Below are 20,098 nucleotides of genomic sequence, written 5' to 3'. Positions count from 1 at the left end.
GCATTTCCTCCTTGTTGGTTTTTGTATTCTCCTGGATTTCTTTCAATGATTTTTGTGTTTCCCTTGCAAGGGCTTCTAACTTTTGATCCATTTTCTCCTGAATTTCTTTATGTATGTCCTTCATGTGTTCCTGTACCAGCATCATGACCAGTGATTTTAAATCCAAATCTTGTTTTACTGGTGTGATGGGGTATCCAGGACATGTTGGTAGAGGAGAATTGGGTTCAGATGTTGCCATATTGCCTTGATTTCTGTTAGTGACGTTCCTGCGTTTGCCTTTTGCCATCTAGTTCTCACTGGTGTTAGTTTATCTTGTCAGTGCTGGACTCACCAGTGCAAGCTGCCCCTTCCCAGTTGGCCTCTGGTGCACAGCTTACCTCCTGCACTGCTTGTAGACAGTGTGCTGCTGCCCAGGCTGTTCCGATCCCAAAGCAGGCACCCGAAGGCTCCCGCTGGGGCCCACTGGATTCACTGGAGCACACTGACTTCTCCCAGCTGGCCGCCCGGAAGCCCAGCTCGCCACTTGCAGGACTTGGAGATGTAATGCTGCCGCCCAGACTGATCTGGATCCGGAAGCGGAGAGAGTAGAGCTAAGGGCTTCTGCCTGAGGCCTTGCCCCAGATTGTGTCTGTGGACCAGATGGAGCCTGTGTGCACCCCCAGGGAGTGCCGACTGTGTATGCTACTGTGACCTCCCCTGTGTTCCGCTCACTCCGCTGGGCAGCCGATCCGCCAACCGGGCTGTCGCACACAAGGTTAGCCTGGCCGCCCAGTCCCTGAGTCCAGGCAAAAGCCTGGGAGGCCAAGGTCCGAGCAAAGTTCCCCTAGGGCTATGACTGTTAATTGGGTCTGCCAGGTGACTAGGATGGCGGGCAGGCGTGCGCGCCCGAGCTCCCTGAAAGCGCCGGGAGAGTCTGCTTTGCTAACAATCACCTGGGCGGGTTGACTCACAGATGGCCCACCAAGCCGCCCAGTTCTTGGGGTCAGTCCTGTGCCTTTTGGGGCCTGGACCCCCGCTTTGTTAGCCTTAGGCTATGCCTGTTACAGGTCTGCCCGCCTGAGCTCTCTGTCGTCCTGCAGACAAAATGGCGGCGGCGCGCTCGCAGGCCTGGGCAAAAAACTTCCTGGCTGGGTTGGCACCCCGATGGCCCCCCGACCCGCCCAGGGCCTGGGTGCAGGCCAACGCCCGTCGGGCTCAAGCCACCGCGGTGTTGGCCTCGGATTATGTTTGTGTACCTCAGTCTGTCCATTCCCCGGAGTCCGGAACCAAGATAGATGCACCTCTCCTGACTGGTGGGAGGCCGAGTTCTGAAGTGCAAGTGCTGATATTTAAATGGCACAAGAGAAGAATGCAAGAGTCCCCCCCCCCCCCAAAAAAAAAGGCTGGCGTAAAGAGTCCCTCACATAGAACCAATTGTCAATAACTCCCAACCATTAAGATTTCAGTCACAGAAATCAAACCTTTGACAGTCCACCTGGACACAAGTCCAATCAATCTGGACGATGTCACCAACAATTTTCTTCAAACCCTAAAAGTACAGTAAACTTGGTAAATTGTGGGAGAGGCTGTTTGGCCTAAAGAAGGGTTCACGATTCCACCAACCATGAGCCACCAGTCATTGTGTGATTCTGAACATTAGCAAGTCTGTCTTCAAAGTTATATCAAGATACAACAAGTAGGTGTGTTGCAGACTCCTGGAGTTGGCACCTGCAAACGGATAAGTTGTGTGGGGTGCCCTGGATAGAGTAACTAGTTTACCTAGGAAGACAAACTGACACCCCAGATACCACCAGCTCAAATCCCAAGGGTTAAGGATGCTGCTTCCCTTCCAAAGCTGGGGGTGGGGGGGGTGTCTTTGAAAAGCAGTTCAACTTCTGTTTTGTTTTGCCAGGGATGAGTTTGCATTTCCAAAGAAACCATCTCATCCTGGGACTATTTGACTAGGTAAGTGAGCTTCTGCACCATTTTCTCACAGGGAGAACAGGACAACTCCAGATCCTTTATTCCTTTCAAAGAGGAGAGGAAGAACCCAGACTCCACCTCTTCCTTTACGACCATTTTCCTAGGCACGCATAGAAAGGCAGGGACTCTATTTCATTAGTTCAAAGCCTTGCATTTTTTTCCTGCATACAGCATCTAAGAAATGGGGATGCATTGAGAGACTGCAGCACCCCGGCTTTGTGTGCTGATGCTGTTGGCCCATCTTAGGTTCTGTGTCTTTGCATTGATGGCTATTGAAATTGTCCTTCACTGAGAACTCTGGCTTAAGTATTCACGTACATGTTTTCCATAGCTTTGACCATAGTGTGGACCAGTGTGCTGGCTTGCTGAAGGCTGTACGGTTAATAAGCAGTAAAGTTGGAGGATGCTAAGTCACTCTCCCACTCAAAGATTATAGCTGCATCAAAGAATTACCAGTAAACTACATTCATAAGCAGTGCTGCTCTGGTTAGAAAGTATATTTAAAAAAAAAAAACTCATTTGTTGATAGAACAGAAGTTCTTCACGCTCCTACATGGTCAGCCTATGATCATAAAATTCTATTCTTTGTACATTACCCAGTCTGTACTATTTAGTTATGCCCACAGAACACAGACCAAGGGAGATGGAGAAAAAAGAGAAGTCACAAGCGAAATATACCAATCATCCCAGCTTGAAATAGAAAGCCAGCCATATACAGAGAGATTTCGAACCCAATTAAATGAGTGCTGTGAGACAGCTGTGTAACTGTTAGTGTCCAGGGGTCTGGGCCCCTTCATCTGTAAATATGGTAACAATAACAGCAGCTAATGCTGATTGAAAGCTTGCCCATATCAGGAATTATGCCAAGGATTTTGCAACATTGTCGTATTTCGTCGTCTCAATAGCTAAAGAACTTGTCGTTAGAAACCGAGTCATATTGTGTGTACATGGCACATTTTGTTTATCTACTTACTCAGTAAACACCTTTCTCATTAGAAACTGCTGCTTAGAGTGTTCAGGTAAAGCCATTCAAGGGGACAAATGTACTAAGTTTGGGGACAGGCTTGTGTCCTTCCTGTCTGGCTAGGGGTATCTGCCAATCCTTTCCCATCTAGCTTATTCATCAAGGAAGGGAGTGGTTCCACAAGACTTCTGATGGTCCCTCCTTTCAGAGAAGTGTCTCTCCTTTCCCCGAGAAATATATGGTCACGCCACTCATGGAGATATTGACCTGTGAGGAGGTGTTTAAAAATGGTTTGGTTTGGGAAAAACCTCAGGGTTAAATATAGAATGATGCACAATCCAACGTTCCCACTACTAAGAATATACCCCAAACCATTAACAAAATGCAGGAATTCAAAAAGATCCTTGCAAGTTGTTTTTCTTAGCATGTTACCCGACATTTGGCAGATGGCAACAATACAGAGATCCAGCAATAGATAAGCAAAAATACGGCATATACACTGCATGTGATTGTTCCCCGATAAGGAATTGAGTTCTCAAACATGGCACAATGTGGGGAAGTCTTGAAGACCTTAAGCTAAATGAAATAAGCCAGTCACAAAAGCACAGCTATGAGTGATTCCACTAGGATGAGGTGCCTATACTAGGCTTATTCACAAAGAAGCAATTAGGAGCTAGGCAAAGAAGGATGGACAGACAGTTCATGCTTAATGTGTTTGTATTTGAGTTTTTGAAAAAGTCCCTGAGTGGCGATAGTTGTAGCACACTGTAAATGCCACACACAATTCGCCACTGAACTGTATACCCTTAACAGCGGTGAAAATGATAAACCTTTATGTGGTATGTATTTTAGTACAATTAAAAAAAAAATCACCAAAGAAAAGGATTTGAGATTAATGGTGCTACTCCAAAAGGAGAAAAAAAAAGAAAAGAAAAGAAAAACCATTCCAGACTGTTGCTAAGCTAGACGAGAAATCATGTCTCACGAGTGCGGTGTGTTCTGAAGAAGCCATGGGAGGCAACAGCAGGTAGTGTTGTGTGCTGGGAAATGGGAAGGGATGGCGAAGCTGAGAATGTGCGTTCTGCTAGACAATCCCGGGCAGAGACCCAGGGCATCTCAGAGCAGATGGCAAGTTGGATCTTGACAGTAAGGAATGGCCAAGGGAGTCTGTGTCATTGAGAAATACACCATCTATCTCGGAACTCTGGGGAATTGCTTTAACATACACATTCAGTAACTCTCTCACGTATCAAACAATACTGCATCCTTCCTCAAACTTAAATAAACATCTGGCCATCCTCATTTTAATTGCAATAAGGAAACAGTTGACTAATGAAGTCACTAGTCGGCCTTCGGGTGACATTGGTGCAACTTACGACGTCTGTTCACATCAGACTCGAAATTCAGAGTGCTGTTTGCTGCAAATGCATGGTGACGGGTCAGTTCCTGCCCACTGGGCAGCACATCCCAGGTGGGCCTTGTCGGAAGCTTTCCGGAGCAGCTGGGTGGAGGTGATTCAGTGGCAAGCCAGGAAAAGCCAGCCCACCCACACCTCCTGTTGAAGCCAGCCGCGCTGTAGTGGGCCGTTTATACTATTTTCTATAAAGAAGGGGATAAAGCACATTCGCTAGAATCAGGAAGAATCCCCGAGCCTTCTCCATTCTGGTTTGCAGGGGTGTTGTGGGTGGAGTTGTGAAGGAAGCCAGTGGGCGGAGGCTGCGGAGGAGTCTGCACTACTGGTTTCAAGATTGATCAGAAAAACAAACAAAGGCAAGTAATCTCTGAGAAAAGTAGAAAAGTCCCAACTCGTGATCAGAGGCCATCTCATTTAATAACTCCAGTCTCTTTCCACTGCCTGTTTAAATCCAAGAAGCAGGCCAACCCCCAAACCCCAGGGGCTTTCACCTGCCCAGTGGAGCAGTGAGTTCCTGGCTGGGGCTGGGCAGGCCTTGGCAGCTTTCTGTCCCCTGCCCTGGATCCGGGCTTTTTACTCCAACATGAGGAGACTACGACGAGTCTATACTGAGGGTAACATCTGTGCCCGTAATTTTTAATGATAAGGGTGATGGAACACGCAACAATAAAACCCATGAAACAGAAAGTGTTTCTCCTTTAGTCCTTTTATGTCAGGAAATTACTCTACCACTATGCTACACCCTCGGTGCCTAGAAACAAATGTAGTTACCTCAACTCCACAAACGCAGCATGCTTTAGTTTTATAGTTGGCTGTTCTTCCTCTTGGAGAAGAAACCAGGGTGGGACTAATTCTGAAAAGCAATCAAGTAGCCAGGCACACGGCACGCCTGCCGTGTTGTTGATGGATGGTTAAGGCATAAGGGTCTCAAGTCAGAGGTCTGCTGCCTTCCGCTTACACCTTTCTATGGAAAAGCCTTAACCTTAATTCTTCAAAAGTGAGGTTGTATTTGGAGACAAGGCCTTTCAAAGAGGTGATGTTAATTGAGTCATTTTGGGTGGGCCATAATCTAGTGTCTCTGCCTAATTTATAAAGGGGTATGGGACAGACACAGAAGGAAAAGTCATGGAAAGATACAAGAAGGAGGACAACTACAAACCAAGGACACTCTGACCTTGGATTCTCGGCCTTTCAGAACTGTGTGATATAAACTTGAATGTGGTACTTGGTTATAGCAGCCCTAGAAAGTCAGGCAAGGACATAGGGTTGTTTTCTTGGTAAACCTCATTAAACAACCATTGACCATGTAAATGTAGTGTGGAACTCCACCTCTTGCATCAAGTAAAACCCAGAAACACACACACATACACACACGATTAGGTTCATGAACACCGTGTTTTAATGGGTATAAATCTATTAAACTGTAATGTGAATGCGCTTTGCAACCATCTTTTTAAAGTTCTTTCGCAGATCTAAGGTTCTGAAGAGTAACCACATCCTTTCCCTCAGCACAGTCTCCCTTCCTGTCAGCCAGTCGCTTAAGATGCTTTGTGAGCGTGCTGGGGACACGCACGCACATGGATGAGTGGAATTGCTACATCCTACTCACCCCACCTCTGGAGATCTTCCTGAAAAGAGAAGACTCGATGACAGCCTCCCCACTCTCCCCAAACGGAGTCAAGAAGCACCCCTTCCTCCTCAGCACAGCTGCTCCAGGGAAGCTGTAAGAGGAAGCCAGTCCCTGGGGATCAGGCCTCTAATGGCCCCTTTCCAGGACAAGTAAGCCACTGTTCCCCAACCATTCACCTGTGCTCCTGGGCAGGCCAGCTGCCCAGTGGCACTACTGTTTGCTTTGGATTTAGAACAACAGCTTCCCCTGTCAGGCCTGGGGGGAGCGGCAGGTGTTCTTATACGTCAGTGGAGCCAGTCTTAAACAACAACAAAAAGAACTCAAGAGAGCCAAGCAATTGGGCATTAGGGGAAAGGTTCACAAGGCCCCTCACCAAGAGAAGAGAAAGTTTTAAAAAAAATCAATTTTTTCCTTATTCTCCTCAGCACTCAAAAGGAAGTAGAAACTCAAAGAACATGGCCACTTGCAGACAAAACTGGAAGAAGGAGTCTCTGCCAGCTGCAGTCAGTACCTAGGATGGCCTGGAGGGCTGGAAGTAACAATAATCAGTAAGACCCAGGGCAGGCTCAACTCAACATCGCCAACTGCCTGTTGAGGGCATCGGATTCTGGCTTACACAGGAGCATGGCGCCTTGCTAAGGACTGGCCAGTCATAAAAGGCAGCAGCTTTAATGAATATCAGCACACTTTGCTGTGGTTACAACCCAGTTTCAGCTTTGGCCTCGGTTTGTCCCCTTTCTCCTGGGAACTCTCATGACCACTGTCACCTCCTTTCATTAGAAGATCAGCCTGAGAATTAGCACTTCCTGTGCACTATGACTGAGGTCACAAGAACCCAGACCTGGGAACAGCCACCTCGCCCTGCCCACTGTGCTTCACCAGCCTTCCCCAGAGAATAAGAAGCTAAGCTTCCCTCCCGCCTTACCTCCACACTAGAGCTGTGGAAAGGAAGTGGGTAGCGGGAAAATCAAACATCAAAGCCATCTGAGACACTGGAGCGTTACAACTAATCCAGAGATTGTAACAATGGCTGTTTTAGAAGGCAACCATCTATCTTTGGGTACACCTTTCCATATAGCTTCTCACTTGGTTCTATCATTGATGCCTTCACCCAAAAGATGTCCTCCCTGGCTTCTAGACTTTCCTCAGTATAACTAGTTAAGAAGCCTTTCTTGTCCACAGAGTCTAAAAATAGCAGCGCAAATCCTGCGTTGTTTTGGTTTTCACTTGGGCACATTAAACTTTCCAACAGGTCGCTTACTAGAGTGACTGTATAATCCTCACAGCTACTTCGGGAACTCCTGAGGACCTCGACATCCTGTGATGTCCAAGCCCATTGTATAAACTGATGCAGCATTTGCACATAGCCTGCATATGACAAATCCTCTCCTATGTTTTAAACCAGAGCGTCTTAAACTGTGAGCAGTGGGTCTTTACAGTGTCACTGTCTGAGTTAGGTTTTCTTTTGCTGCAACAAAACACCATGACCAAAAAGCAAGTTCAGAAGGAAAGGGTTTATTCAGCTTACACTTCCACATTGCTGTTCATCACCAAAGGAAGTCAGGACTGGAACTCACACAGGGCAGGATCCTGGAGGCAGGAAGTGATGCAGAGGCAGTGGAGGGGTGTTGCTTACTGGCTAACTTCTCCTGGCTTGCTCAGCCTGTTTTCTCATAGAACCCAGGACCCCCAGCCTAGGGATGATACCACTCACAATGGGCTGGGCTCTCCCCCTTGATCACTAATTAAGAAAATGCCTTACAACTGGATCTCACAGAGGCATGTCCTCAACTGAGGCTCCTTTCTCTGTGATAACTCCAGCTTGTGTCAAGTTGACACAAAACCAGCAAGTACATTTGCATAAACTGAATGTGGAGTTGTAGACACTTAGGCAAAAGTAGAAGACATCTGGGCACATGGTAAATTAAAATCAATTCAAAACAAACATGCTTGGAATCTGAGGCATTTCTGACAGTGCCCTCTGATGTCACATCTCACTGTAGACCTGACTCTGAAGATGTATTACAATATATGTGCAGCACATGTCTGTGCCCAACGACAAACGTTGCCTGGCATACCTTGGCTCAGATTTGACCCTACTGTGTATACATATAAATATATGTATTATACATAAAAAGTTTTCTGACATTATTTGATTATTTATCAAATATTATTTGATTTTTAAAAATGTATTTAGCAAACAAATACAATTATTTAATTACCAAAGTTTTTGAATATTTTCCTACTACCATTCCTCAGTGTGTAAAAAACAGATTAGTATGTAAAAATGTAAAAATCAACACACCTTGGCATGTGTTGAGCATGATGTACACATCTTTATTTGATCTCAGTAGTCTCAGAGGCAGGCAGATATCTGTGAGTTCAAGGCCAGCGTGGTCTACATAGCAAGTTCCAGAACAGCCAGAGCCACATAACGGAGACACCCTGTCTCAAAACAACAACAGAAACAACAACAATTTGCTGCTTTGAATTTCTAATTTGAATATCATGAAATATAGCTCAATGGATTTTGTCTTAGGATTAGAAGACATTATCCAAAAATTTCTGAAATGGTCCTAAATATATTTCTTTCATTTTGTACATTGCACCCATATTTACGTAAAACAGCATTCTTAGCGCTAATGATTATAAAATCAAAACATCAATCAACTTAGAAAAGCATTGAGGATGCTCTAAGCCCTGCATTATGAAATATTCAGCTAATATTACATGCTGCATGTGGTAATAAATAACCCCACCATTTCATCAGTATGTAAATTTACTTTCATTTACCCCTACCGCCATTGAAACAAGGTTTCCCCGCGTAGTCCTGCTATCCTGAGACTCACTTTGAGAACCAGGCTGGCCTTGAACTCAGACATCTTCCTCTCTCTGCCTCCCTAGTGCTGGGATTAAAGGCAGGTGTCACCACCACCCAGTTGCTTTCACATTTAATAACTATAATAAAGTTAAATGTATCCCAAAGAATGGTTTGAAATGTATGTCTGTTTTATATACCTATATACTTGGGCCACATAAAAATTTACTGAACAAAAGAGGTCCTGGTTAGAAACAGTTTAAGAAGACTTGTTTCATTCAAATCATCTCTAAATTACCAATAAGACCTAGTATAATGTAAATCAGTTATAATATAAAACAAATTAGTTATAATGTATAGAGAACAATAACGATCAGAAAGTCTGTATATGTTTAAGACAGATGCAATTTTTTTCACATATTTCTGATCCATTAGCGGCTGAATCCACAGGCATGGAACTGGCAAGAAGGACGGCCGGTCAACTGCGGGACCATGTCTGACTTGCTCAATGCTACAAGCCTTCAAACAGTGCCTGGCATACAGCAGAGGTTCACACAGGTTGGTCGAATGAACAAAGCAGCCCAGATCCCAGCGCCATGTGGTCTCCATCCTTCCCTGACCACAAGGGAAACACCACGCGGCTCCATCCGCCAGCGTCACAGACAGGCCACCAAGGTGCACGAGGACCCAAAGGGGAGCAAACATGTGCTGCTTGCAGCTTCTTTGAGAAAGGCTAGGAAAGCAAAAGCAAGCGGAGGGACCCAGGAGAAAACAGAAAGTGACAGCTGATCCCAGGCTGGTGCAGGAAGGAAAACATACAAACAAGAGGCGGCCCGCAAATATGAACAAAACTCCGGGGCCCCTGGAGTGAGCGCCATTCCCAGAGCTTCAGCAGCAGATGGAGAAAGAAAGCATTTGTATGACTTCCTGGAGAATCTGGAAAGGAGAGACGATCACCATCATACAAAAGAGTAACTAACCATCTAGGGAGTTTACAGAGGCTTGTCTGAGAGTAAGCCTGTGATGGGGGTGGAGCGTCTGAGATGGGTGGGGCATCTGAGATAAGTGGAGCGTGTGAGATAAGTGGGGCGTCTGAGATGGGTGGGGTGTCTGAGATGGGTGGGGCATCTGAGATGGGTGGGGGCGTTCCAGTGAGGACGAAGGAGTCCTAAGTAAGCCCTGGAAGGGTGAGAGCAAAGAATCTTTTTACAAGTGACCCAGTGGAAAGTCAAGGAGTCTGAGCAGAGGCCTCACATTGGAGCCAAATCAAGAGGAATGTAAGGTGCTCCTTGGTGGCTTTGGGGAGCAAAAGAAAGACACAGAGCCAGACAGACAGTGCCGGACCTTCTCATGATACAAGGCCACTCTGGGCTTCAGTGACGTCTGTGCCCAGGAGCTGCGATTGAAATCACCTTTTCCAATAAGGACTTTAAAAAGTGACAGAGAAGTAGGCCAGAAGTACTCTCCAGAGTCTGAGCCCAGCATCCCTATGAAGAGTTTGAGCATTCAAAATAGCTCAAAATCACATCCTTTGAGGTATCTTGTTAGAAAAACACTTTGGAGAACGGAAAACCATAGCAGTACATGAGGGCACGCACGCACGCACGCTGAGAATGGAGGTGAGGGGGAGCTGGGACCACAGCACCAACGAGAGAGCATTGCTGCTTTTATTTCTTTGCGGGGGGGGGGGGGGGGGGATGGGGGATGGGGGATGGGGGATGGGGGGTGATTGAGGGTGGGAGGGGTGAAGGGGTGGAACCCAGGGTCTCCCACCTATGCTGACAGGCATGGCTTTTAATAGAGAGGTGCTAGACTCCTCCCCAGTGAAATAACCAGAAGGGCCCTGGGACTTCCTGAAAGCTTATGAAAAGCTTTTCTACGACTTCCCATAGTTCACAATCCTCCCTATTTAACCACGGAATTAAAACTCACCCCACATGGGTGAAACAACAGAATAACTGCGATTTGCTTTAAAACCCTCTAGCAAACCAAGCAAGTTGGGGGAGGGGACAGAGGCACCGTAAAGGAGAACTTGTGCCACACACCGAAGCCAGGAGAGGGTTACATAAGGATCTCTGTGGCCAGAAGCAGCACCTGGGAATTCTAACAAGTTGCAAAGTCTCAAGCTGGGGCCAACCCCAGGTCTCCCAAATAAAATAACCTCTGGGGCTAGGACCCAGCAATCTGTGTTTTAACAAGCCCCCCAGAGGATTCTGCTTAGCTACTCTGATACACCCTCAAATTGAAGACCCACTGAATAAATATCATTCTCTCCCTTTTTGTGTAAGCAATGGATTTCCATAATAAAGGGTTTTAAAAACCATCCCTGTGGGCATTTTTGTTGTTGAGTTTTTTTTTTTTTCCTTAGATCATTTGTCTCCAACTGCTATTTAACTATTTTTTTTTTCAAATCTTCTCCTGGAGCCAGAACAAAAAGCCAGGAAGCAGAAGAAACTACACCACCCACTCAGTCTCTCTGTCTCTGTCTCTGTGTGTGTGTCTCTGTGTCTCTCTTTCTGCCCCCCCCCCCCGCCCCACCCGCATCGGAGTTTACAAATATGAACTTCCTGTCAGACTCACTGGGGTAAGCAGGCGCACATACTCACGTGCACACAGCACTCACACCTAAAGTCTGCCCACACCTGATGACCCTAGAGCTCTCCCCAGGGCCGGGGCAAGCTGCGTCTCCACGCTGCCTGGGACCTTAGAATAGCGCTGCCTTCTCTGAAACCTCAATTAGGCGCTCACAGAGCACGCTACTTGGGGCCCAGGCGCGCCTGTCTCCGACAGCCTGAAAATCCAGGTGGCTCTGCATAGTCACCCCGGGCCCCTGCAAGAAATGTCCCTCTTTACTCTGATTGCCTTCCGAACTCGTAGCAAAGCAAAAGAGGCCCCCTGATCTTTGCCCTCTGTTACTCTGCTGGAAAACAGAGAAAGGAAGGAGGCTGGTTAGAGGTCTTCTCACGGTCCCTTCCAGGCATGACCTCAGGAGGTGGGTAGGAATGAAAGGCCTAGGGAGACCTCGAGGCTGCGGGAGGGGAAGGGTTAACAAGATGGGGCCATGCCTCCCAGTATTTAGTACTCTGACTCCCAAGCTCCAGCGCGCCTGCCTCACTTGTGTACTGTAAAACAATCCTTTTGTTTCCTCTTTAAGACATTAGCCTCAGGGGCCATTATAGGAAAGAAAGGTAGCGGGCTCTTTTTATCTGCAAGAATCCATTAAGCGTGGCCTTTGTGCAGCAGGGCGCTCTGCCCTGGCAGCATCTCAAGGAGGTCCTATGGGGGACCCCTCCCTAGCGACCACTCTTAGCCACTTGTATCCCAGCCCCTGAGCAACTAGAACCTTCTGGGGAGTGGGAGGAGGAGCAGGGCGGGAACCAGAGTACAAGCGCCCTCCCCAAAGAGTTAACATAGTTGGACATGGAGTCCATCCACCACCGGGGTGTCCCCCAAGGTCTCCCAGTATCCTACCACCCAGGAAGGGCAACTTTCTAAAGAGACAAGAAAAAAATGCTTTTCCCTTCGGTTTGTTCTGCTCCCACTGCAATCTGTGAGCTCTGCATGCCACACCCCCAAAGCTAGGGGTGCAACTGAGCCTGATCCAGACCAGACTTTGGGCGCGGGTGCCTGTCCTCGGCATGGCGGGTAGATGGAGGCCACGCGGGAATATGTTTTGCAGTATCTGGACTGGCTCTCCCCGCAGACGGACCTTCTGCTGGTAAAACTTTGGAGCAGCCTCTAGTCATGGGAGTGGGAGCACCAAAAGGAGGTGTTTGTTTTGTTTTGTTTTACCTTTGCTAGGAAGCTGTGTTGCAAAAAGCCCGCTGGGAAGCTAGGGCCCCCGCACCTAACAACCATCAATCATTTGTGTCTTCCCCAAGTACCAGCCGACCCAAATGTCCATTCAACCAGTACGCTAGTTTGGCTTACCTAGCGGTCCAGCCCAAATAAAATCCACCAACAGGCTTAAGGCGCATGGACCAGGCAGAGGGCTTAGAGTTCTAGTCTCTTGAGCGCAGGAGCTGGGGGAGGGGAAAGGTTCTGGGGCGGTCCAGGGTCATATTTTTACTAATCTTAGGGGACCCATAGCCGCTTTGCGACTGCCAAGGATTCAAATCTTCAACAGAAGTGCAGGGGTGCGGGAGAGCTCCAAACCCAGACTCTGTTTGCATTTTCTGTTGAATCTAGGCAAAGACAAACTGAGCTTGTGTCGCCTGCATGCAGTCTCTGTGGAATGGCGGCCTCTGGATCTTCTGCCTTTCCCCGTGAATAAAAATCTTTTCTGCACTGCCCATCTGTTATCCACTCACTTCCGCAGACCAAGTGGCCACTGCCCTGCTGGGCTCCTTGCAGAAAGAGAGGGAGGAGGGTAGAGGTGGGGGCGGGGGGGGGGGGGCGAGGCTGTTTAAGGGACAATGTCACTTTCCTCTTCGTCAAGATTCTTTGTCAATTGCTGGGGAAATAATTGACCCCAAGCTACTTCAGTCACAACCAATAGAAAAATGGGATGGTGATGTGTCCAGCTGTTAGGGCGAGGAAGGCAAGCGCTGGGGAACAAAGGTAGCAAGCAAGGACCTGATGTGAAAAACAAGGAAAAGGCTTCGCGTGGGAACTACACCCCCACACACCCCCACAACCTCACACACACACACACGCACGCGCGCGCACGCGCACACCCACGCACACACGCACAAGCACACAGGTACTACACGCACAAGCACAAATCAAACCTAGAATTCTATTCCTTTGTCCTAACTCCAAGGCTACAATTCTGAACGCTGGCCTTTGGATAGTTTAAAGGGACACTCCCCACATCGGAGCCCTGTAATACAGCTGCCCAGCCTCAGGTCTCTGACCCTCCTCTTAACCTAGGTAAGGCACTTTTCTTCCAATACCCTCCATTGGTCTGGAGTCAGAGTAACTCAATTACTGGCTGATTCGGAGCCCCCCAGGAATGATTTGGGATTTCAGTGAGTATTTTGGGAAGGAGGTAGGGAGTAAGTATTGCAAGTCAATAGCAAGAGAATAGAGGAGGTAGAGGAGGTACATGGGAAAGAAAAGAGGAGGAAAATCCAACATTTGTCTTTCCTTAAGGAGTTGATGATTAAGAGTAATTCGCTGAAACAAATCTCATCGTTTCTAAGCATAATGGTCAGAAACGATGAGCTGTATCAGGCTGATCCTGATCCGGGTTGGACCAATCAGGTATAAATCAATAAGGACATATGACACCACCCATGTGGTAAGAAGCTAGAACCATATCAAATAGCCCCTCGCCTGGCTGGATCTCCAATAATGTGCTCTCTGTCTCTATTACGTGATCTCCAAAACAGAGAAGATGAAGGAGGGGGTGAGGAACCGAGAGGCTTCTGCTCGCCACTGCTTGTTGTCCTATGGTGTACAACTGAAAAAAACCTTACTGGATACAGATGAAAAGCCATCACAGAGGAGCCAACATCCTCACTTAGCACTGAGGGCAAAGATTAGTATCTGAATGACTTCAACACTTCTCCTTTAACAGAAGAGCTCAAGAGACCGGCAACCAATATTTTTCCACAGCCTCTATGTCTTTCCTCCATAGTTACAGGGAGTATTAGATATGTAGATGAGGTTCCCCGAAAAGAAAGCACACCAGGGTATGTCTGATGCTGGCTAGGCGCTGTATACATGTCTGGTCACAAATACTTGCTATCACTGCAGGAATTCCCCCCAGCGCTTCTATGCATTTTTATTTAATTGGTTTTTTATTAATTTTTGTTAATAATTTAAGATAATCCAAGGTAAATACAGAAATGGTTAATGCAGAATGAAGTGTACACACCCAATTCATGTGTGGAGTGGTCACCCCCAAAGTAATGACATTAGCAGGCGGGGCCTTTGGGAGGTGACTGTGTCATGAGGTCAGAGCATTTACAAATGGCATTCAAATCAGTGTAAAGAAGCCCAAAAGAAATCACTCAACCTCTCCTCCACACAGGCATGAGGCTGGAAGTCTCCATCTGTGACCCTAGCACTGCCTTTCTTAATCTTAGACTTCATAGCCTCCAGATACTGGCCTTCTGTCCTAGCAGCGTGAAGACTGGACAGCAAGGGTATTTGAAAACAGCTCCTACCTCTCTGGAGCTCTTCCCCATACGTTCTCTGGGATTCAGCAACATCAAGACACACTCAGTAGCTGCACCGTGCTTCTCTCAGGATGGTTAACTCAGCTAGCTAAGTTACCTTTCAGGGAAGAATGAGATCCCTGCTGAAGGGAGTCTCCAGCTCCCTTGATGCTCAGAGCAGAGTGACTTTCATTTGACACCAGAGACATTTTTACTTATCCCGTCCTTTGAAAGGAGCTAACTCTGAACTACTTCTGGTCTACCTCCATGTAGAACATTCGTTCTAGAATGGTGTCTTAGTTAGGGTTTTACTGCTGTGAACAGACACCATGACCAATGCAAGATTTCTAAAAGACAACATTTAATTGGGGCTGGCTTACAGGCTCAGAGGTTCAGTCCATTGTCAACAAGGCAGAAACATGGCAGCATTGTCAACATGGCAGCATCCAGGCAGATATGGTACAGGAGGAGCTGAGAGTTCTACATCTTCATCCGAAGGCTGCTAGTAGAAGACTGATTTCCAGGCAACTAGGGTGAGGGTCTTAAGCCCACACCCATAGTGACACACCTACTCCAACAAGGCCACACCTCCTAATAGGGTCACTCCCTGGGCCAATCATACACGAACCATCACAAATGGAATACTTACATAAATGTGCCACTTTGCTCCTAACACCTCACCATTTCCACCTCACTCAGCGCTGCAAAGATGAGGCGGTTCTTGCCCTAATAATAGTCACGTATTTGTATAGAGCAAATTCTCTGTGGTCATTCTTCCTTGGAATCCCTGACACTCACTTGCAAGGTAGAAAGCAAAACGAGGGTAAAATTGATGGCCACCGTATTTCATAAGGCTAGATGATGGTCTTTAAGGAGATTGACGTCTTAGGTTTGGCTTCATCAGCCCTGCATTAAATATAATACATCAAAATGTTAGAGCTCTGACCTGGAACAAATTTGGTCAATAAGGTCCTCATTGAATAGATACTATTCTGTCACAAAAAATGTTCTAGACCCAAAGAAAGAAACTAGAGTATAGTGTAAATTACTAGTCTAGACTATGAAAATAATATGTTTTTAAAGTATATAGCTTTGGTTCATTTTTTATTGTATGTTCATTATTCTATTGTGTAAAAAACCTACAAAAAGTTAAATAAATAATATAAATAAAAAATGTATGTGTTCTTTATAGATAACAGGACAGTACTGCTCAATGACTTTTGTTTGGTTTTTCTTTCTTTCTTTCTTTTCTCCTTCCTTCCTTCCTTCCTTCCTTCCTTCCTTCCTTCCTTCCTTCCTTCCTTCCTTCCTTCCTTCCTTTCTCTCTCACTACATACCTCTGGCTGGACCCACAGAGATCTGCCTGCATCTGCTTTCTGGGTGCTAGGATTAAAGACGCGCATCCCCACAGCTGGCCTCAGTACCGTTTCTTCAGCTCATTTCTCTGAACTGTTACCAGGTGGCTACGACTTCTTCAGAACGGAATAAAGGATCAGTTCAGCCACACACACTTGTTTGTGCTCCAGCTCTGGACTCACCACCCCAAACAGTGACTTAACAAGTATGTCCCCTGCATGCTGATAAGCAGTGACCCTGACAAACTGGGAGGGGAAGTGACCCGAAAAAAGGAGCAGTCATTCTGTGCTTCCCTCTCCTCGCCTTGGGGGCAGCTCCTTTAACTCTCTCCCAGCCAATGAGACTACATCACTGATTTTACAGCCAAGAAACTGAAGCCCCCAAAGAACAATACAGGTAAGACAGCCAAGAAGTTACTGATGGGGAGGGGCTTTCTCCTGCTTTCAGCACCAGTGGGACTGGCACTCGGTATAAGCTACTTAATGAAGCAAATATCAGCATTCTGTATACATTCGCACTAAAAATTCTATGTATTAAAACCTGCTAAACCACACCCCTTACACAGCATCAACACACACACATATACACACATACACACTCATACACACACACACACACAGAGTAGCCAGCTAAACTACACCCTTTATATAGACTCAAAAGACAGAGAGAGAGAGAGAGAGAGAGAGAGATCACTGCTTGGACCAAAAATGAATCCTTGGAGCCACCACACTGCTAATGCCCTACTCACTGGCCAACTAGATCTTCTCTTTTCAAGACTTTGAATAAAGAGAAGAACACGCCGTGGCAAAGCCTAAGGTCATCTTTTCAGCCCAGACGTTCCTTGGGTCAGGCAGGGGATAGAACAGGATTCCGTGGAGGGAGGAGCTCCATGGACCCGCCCTGGTATGCTCCAATGCAGGGGGAGGGGAGTCGAAATGAAGGAGGGTCCACTTTGCTCTGCAAAGTTCAGAAGAGCTGCCCCCTGCTCAGGCCTTCCCCATGAGCAGAGCTCTTTGAAGCCTGCTGTGCTGGAGCAATACCTTTTTTTTTTTAAACTGAGCTAGCTTGAGTAAATGTCTTTCCTTACAACCAAAGATCTGAGACTTCAGCATAAATAAACACAGATAAGAGAAGCGTTTTCTTTCTCAAGCCTGTGCTGTCGGCTTTGCCATTGATGAGCAGTGTTCCCAAACGTATTCCCACCTGGCTGTCCCCTCAGGAACTTCAGTTTCAACATGCAGAAGACAAAGACACACACACACACACACAGCATGCCCCCTGTCCCCTTGTTTCCAGCCTCATTGAATGCCATAGTTCCTCTCGTTGCTTAAAGCCTAGGACTATCCTTGACTCTTCTACGACTTCTTATTCAACCACCGCAAGCTCTCTCAGATCCCGACAGCTCACCCCTTTGCCCACCTCTACTCTGCTGTAGTCTGGGCTTCACAGGTTTAGTCTCCCTCACAGTACCTCTCTCTGGCGCCCTCGACCCTGTCTTATTCTTCTCTAACAATCAGATGAAGCCTCTAACACTCCAGTCTTGTTGGTGCACACACACACACACACACACACACACACACACACACAGCATTTACAACCCTACGGTGGCTTCCCTTTGCCTTTTAAGGTAAAATCAAAACTCACATGTTCATGGTTGCATGGCTTACAGGGCCCTGCTCATTGTAGCCTCTCTAATCCTGTCTCTCAGCATCCTGCCTACAATCTGCCGGAGCTGGACCTCTTTCAGTTCCTTAAAACTGTCATGCTTCTACGCCCAGCGGAGTTGTGTGTGCTTTGTGCCCCCTCTCTTCTGATGAATCCTTCCTCTTTTTCCATGCCACGGCTTAGATTCTGTCCCCCATGAAGCTTAAGTGGCCCAAATATACACGCCTGTGACCTTCTGTGTATGACCGCCCAAGGCCACCGGCAGACTTTCACTATAATTAAGTATATTCACTATTGATCCTTCTTGGGGGAAAACTGCCAGCGGGCATACATCGTTCGGTGATACCCCAATGCTGAAGTGTGTCGCCTGCTTAAGAAGTTCTGAAGAAAGGAATAAACCTTGTATCATGGCTCGTGGACCTCATACTCAGGACTATAGAGACATTGTAAGAAATCAGCTCCTCTAACAACTTGATTGCTGCTTATGTCCTTACAGATATGGGGTGAGATTGTCAGGCTTGGCGACAAGCGCCCATACCTGCTGCGCCATCTTACCATCCCTGGGGGTGCTTTTCAACAGTCGATAAGCGCTGGAAGTACTGCAGTGGAGACAGCTCATAACCAACTTCCGAGGGCCCTGTGAAGGAAATCCCTGCCACCCAGCAAGAAGCCAGAGGCCCTGAAGTAAATAGGATGTGGGTGGCACAGTCAATGTAGAGTTAACCCTAGGGTACTTTCCTAAGCCCAACACAGGCCAGGGCTGCTACACCCCATTAAAAAAGGCAAGTCACAGGCCTGGTTCCTTTTCTCTCCACGGTCCCATGTAACATTCTTTTACTTTTTCTCTTGCCCATATTCTAATCAACAACAAGAATACCCTGACCATGAAGAACCCGGTTTAGAAAAAGAAAGGTCAGGAAAGGGAGAAGGGAGGTAAGATCTTCCCCAGGAATGTAAGTGGTTTGGTGCTTCATAGGAAATAACCACATACACAGCTCCCTGGATGCCGGACAGATAAGAAGACCAGGGATCGTGATGGCAAGATACCCCAGGACCCCTGGAGTAAAGATGGGACAGTTCTGGGAGTAGAAAAAAAATGCCAAGTCTTGTGGTACAAGAAGACTAGAAGAACCTTGAGATAGGGAAAACACATTCCTGGACTGAAGAGAATATGTCTGACAGGCAGACGTAATAGTAGTGAGACCAGTATTGTGGATGGCTCTCTTCACACTTCACTTACCCACATTTCTTCCCATGATCCTTAGCTCCATAAGATATGCACGCCCATGTCTTCCCTCCCAAACTGGAACTGTCGTTCGGCTCTACTCAGTTCCCCGCTTCCGGTGAATGGCAAATAGGGACTTAAAGAACAGACAAGGAAAGATCCTCTGCTGTGGGACCTTCAGGGTTCTGCTGCCTTGAGATGGAGAGAGCCAAGGCGAGGTGCAGTAATGGCAGAGTCCCTGAAGGTGACCCCCTGATAGCTACAGCAAGCACAGAACTAGAACATGCTAAGTGAAGCGCCATCTTCTAGTGTTTCTCCCTGACCCTACAACATAGTCCTTCTTCCTCTGTGGCTCAGGTTCATGCTGACTCTCCACGGTGACCATCTCTTTCCCATAGGATACCTTTGTTATTTAGTCTCAGTGCAGATATCAGCCCCTCGGTGAGAGGAAGGCTTTCTATCTACAGTTTTAGCTGAAAAACACATATGTTTATTCAAAAGTTGTCTTAAACAGGGTATCTCGATGTGGGCATTTAGTTCAAAGATAGAAGACTTGCTTTGCATGGATAATGTTGTAAGTTGGATCTCCAATACCAAAAGAGTGAACTTTAAGTATTCTTTCTTCGCTCTGCTTAGGTTGAATATGTTGCCCAGAGAGCAGGATTGTGATGCATCTTGTTCCCACCCCAAATCTGGGCACTAGAGAAAGCATGTGGCTTTTGTTGAGACTGCTCAAAGTGTGTCAGGCTGAATTCAATGAAATTAAAGTTTCGACCCACAAACAAGTAGCCAAATATCGGAAACTAAGAGACTGACTGTTAAAAGTTAACTACGATTTTTTTTTTTAATCCAAGCTCTCAAACAGTAGTCATAGTGTCTGTGTCCTGTGCACACACACACACACACACACCCATCCCTAACATTCCTTTCCTTTGACCAGGTTGAAAGTGATTCCCAGTG

At 46.9% G+C, this 20,098-nt stretch overlaps 1 long non-coding RNA gene across 1 annotated transcript; it reads left to right on the top strand.

The window, feature by feature from the left end:
• The first annotated feature begins 16,226 nt into the window (after positions 1-16,226).
• Positions 16,227-18,705, top strand: LOC127680534 (uncharacterized). The gene is made up of 2 exons (XR_007976966.1): positions 16,227-16,644; positions 18,410-18,705. It is a non-coding gene; the product is annotated as an uncharacterized LOC127680534 (long non-coding RNA).
• The last annotated feature ends 1,393 nt before the right edge of the window (positions 18,706-20,098 follow it).

This window comes from Apodemus sylvaticus, chromosome 3 (assembly GCF_947179515.1).
Source record: "Apodemus sylvaticus chromosome 3, mApoSyl1.1, whole genome shotgun sequence".
Lineage (NCBI taxonomy): Eukaryota > Metazoa > Chordata > Mammalia > Rodentia > Muridae > Apodemus > Apodemus sylvaticus.
The sequence above is the reverse complement of the archived record's forward strand: the minus strand, read 5'-3'. Positions and strand labels throughout refer to the sequence as shown.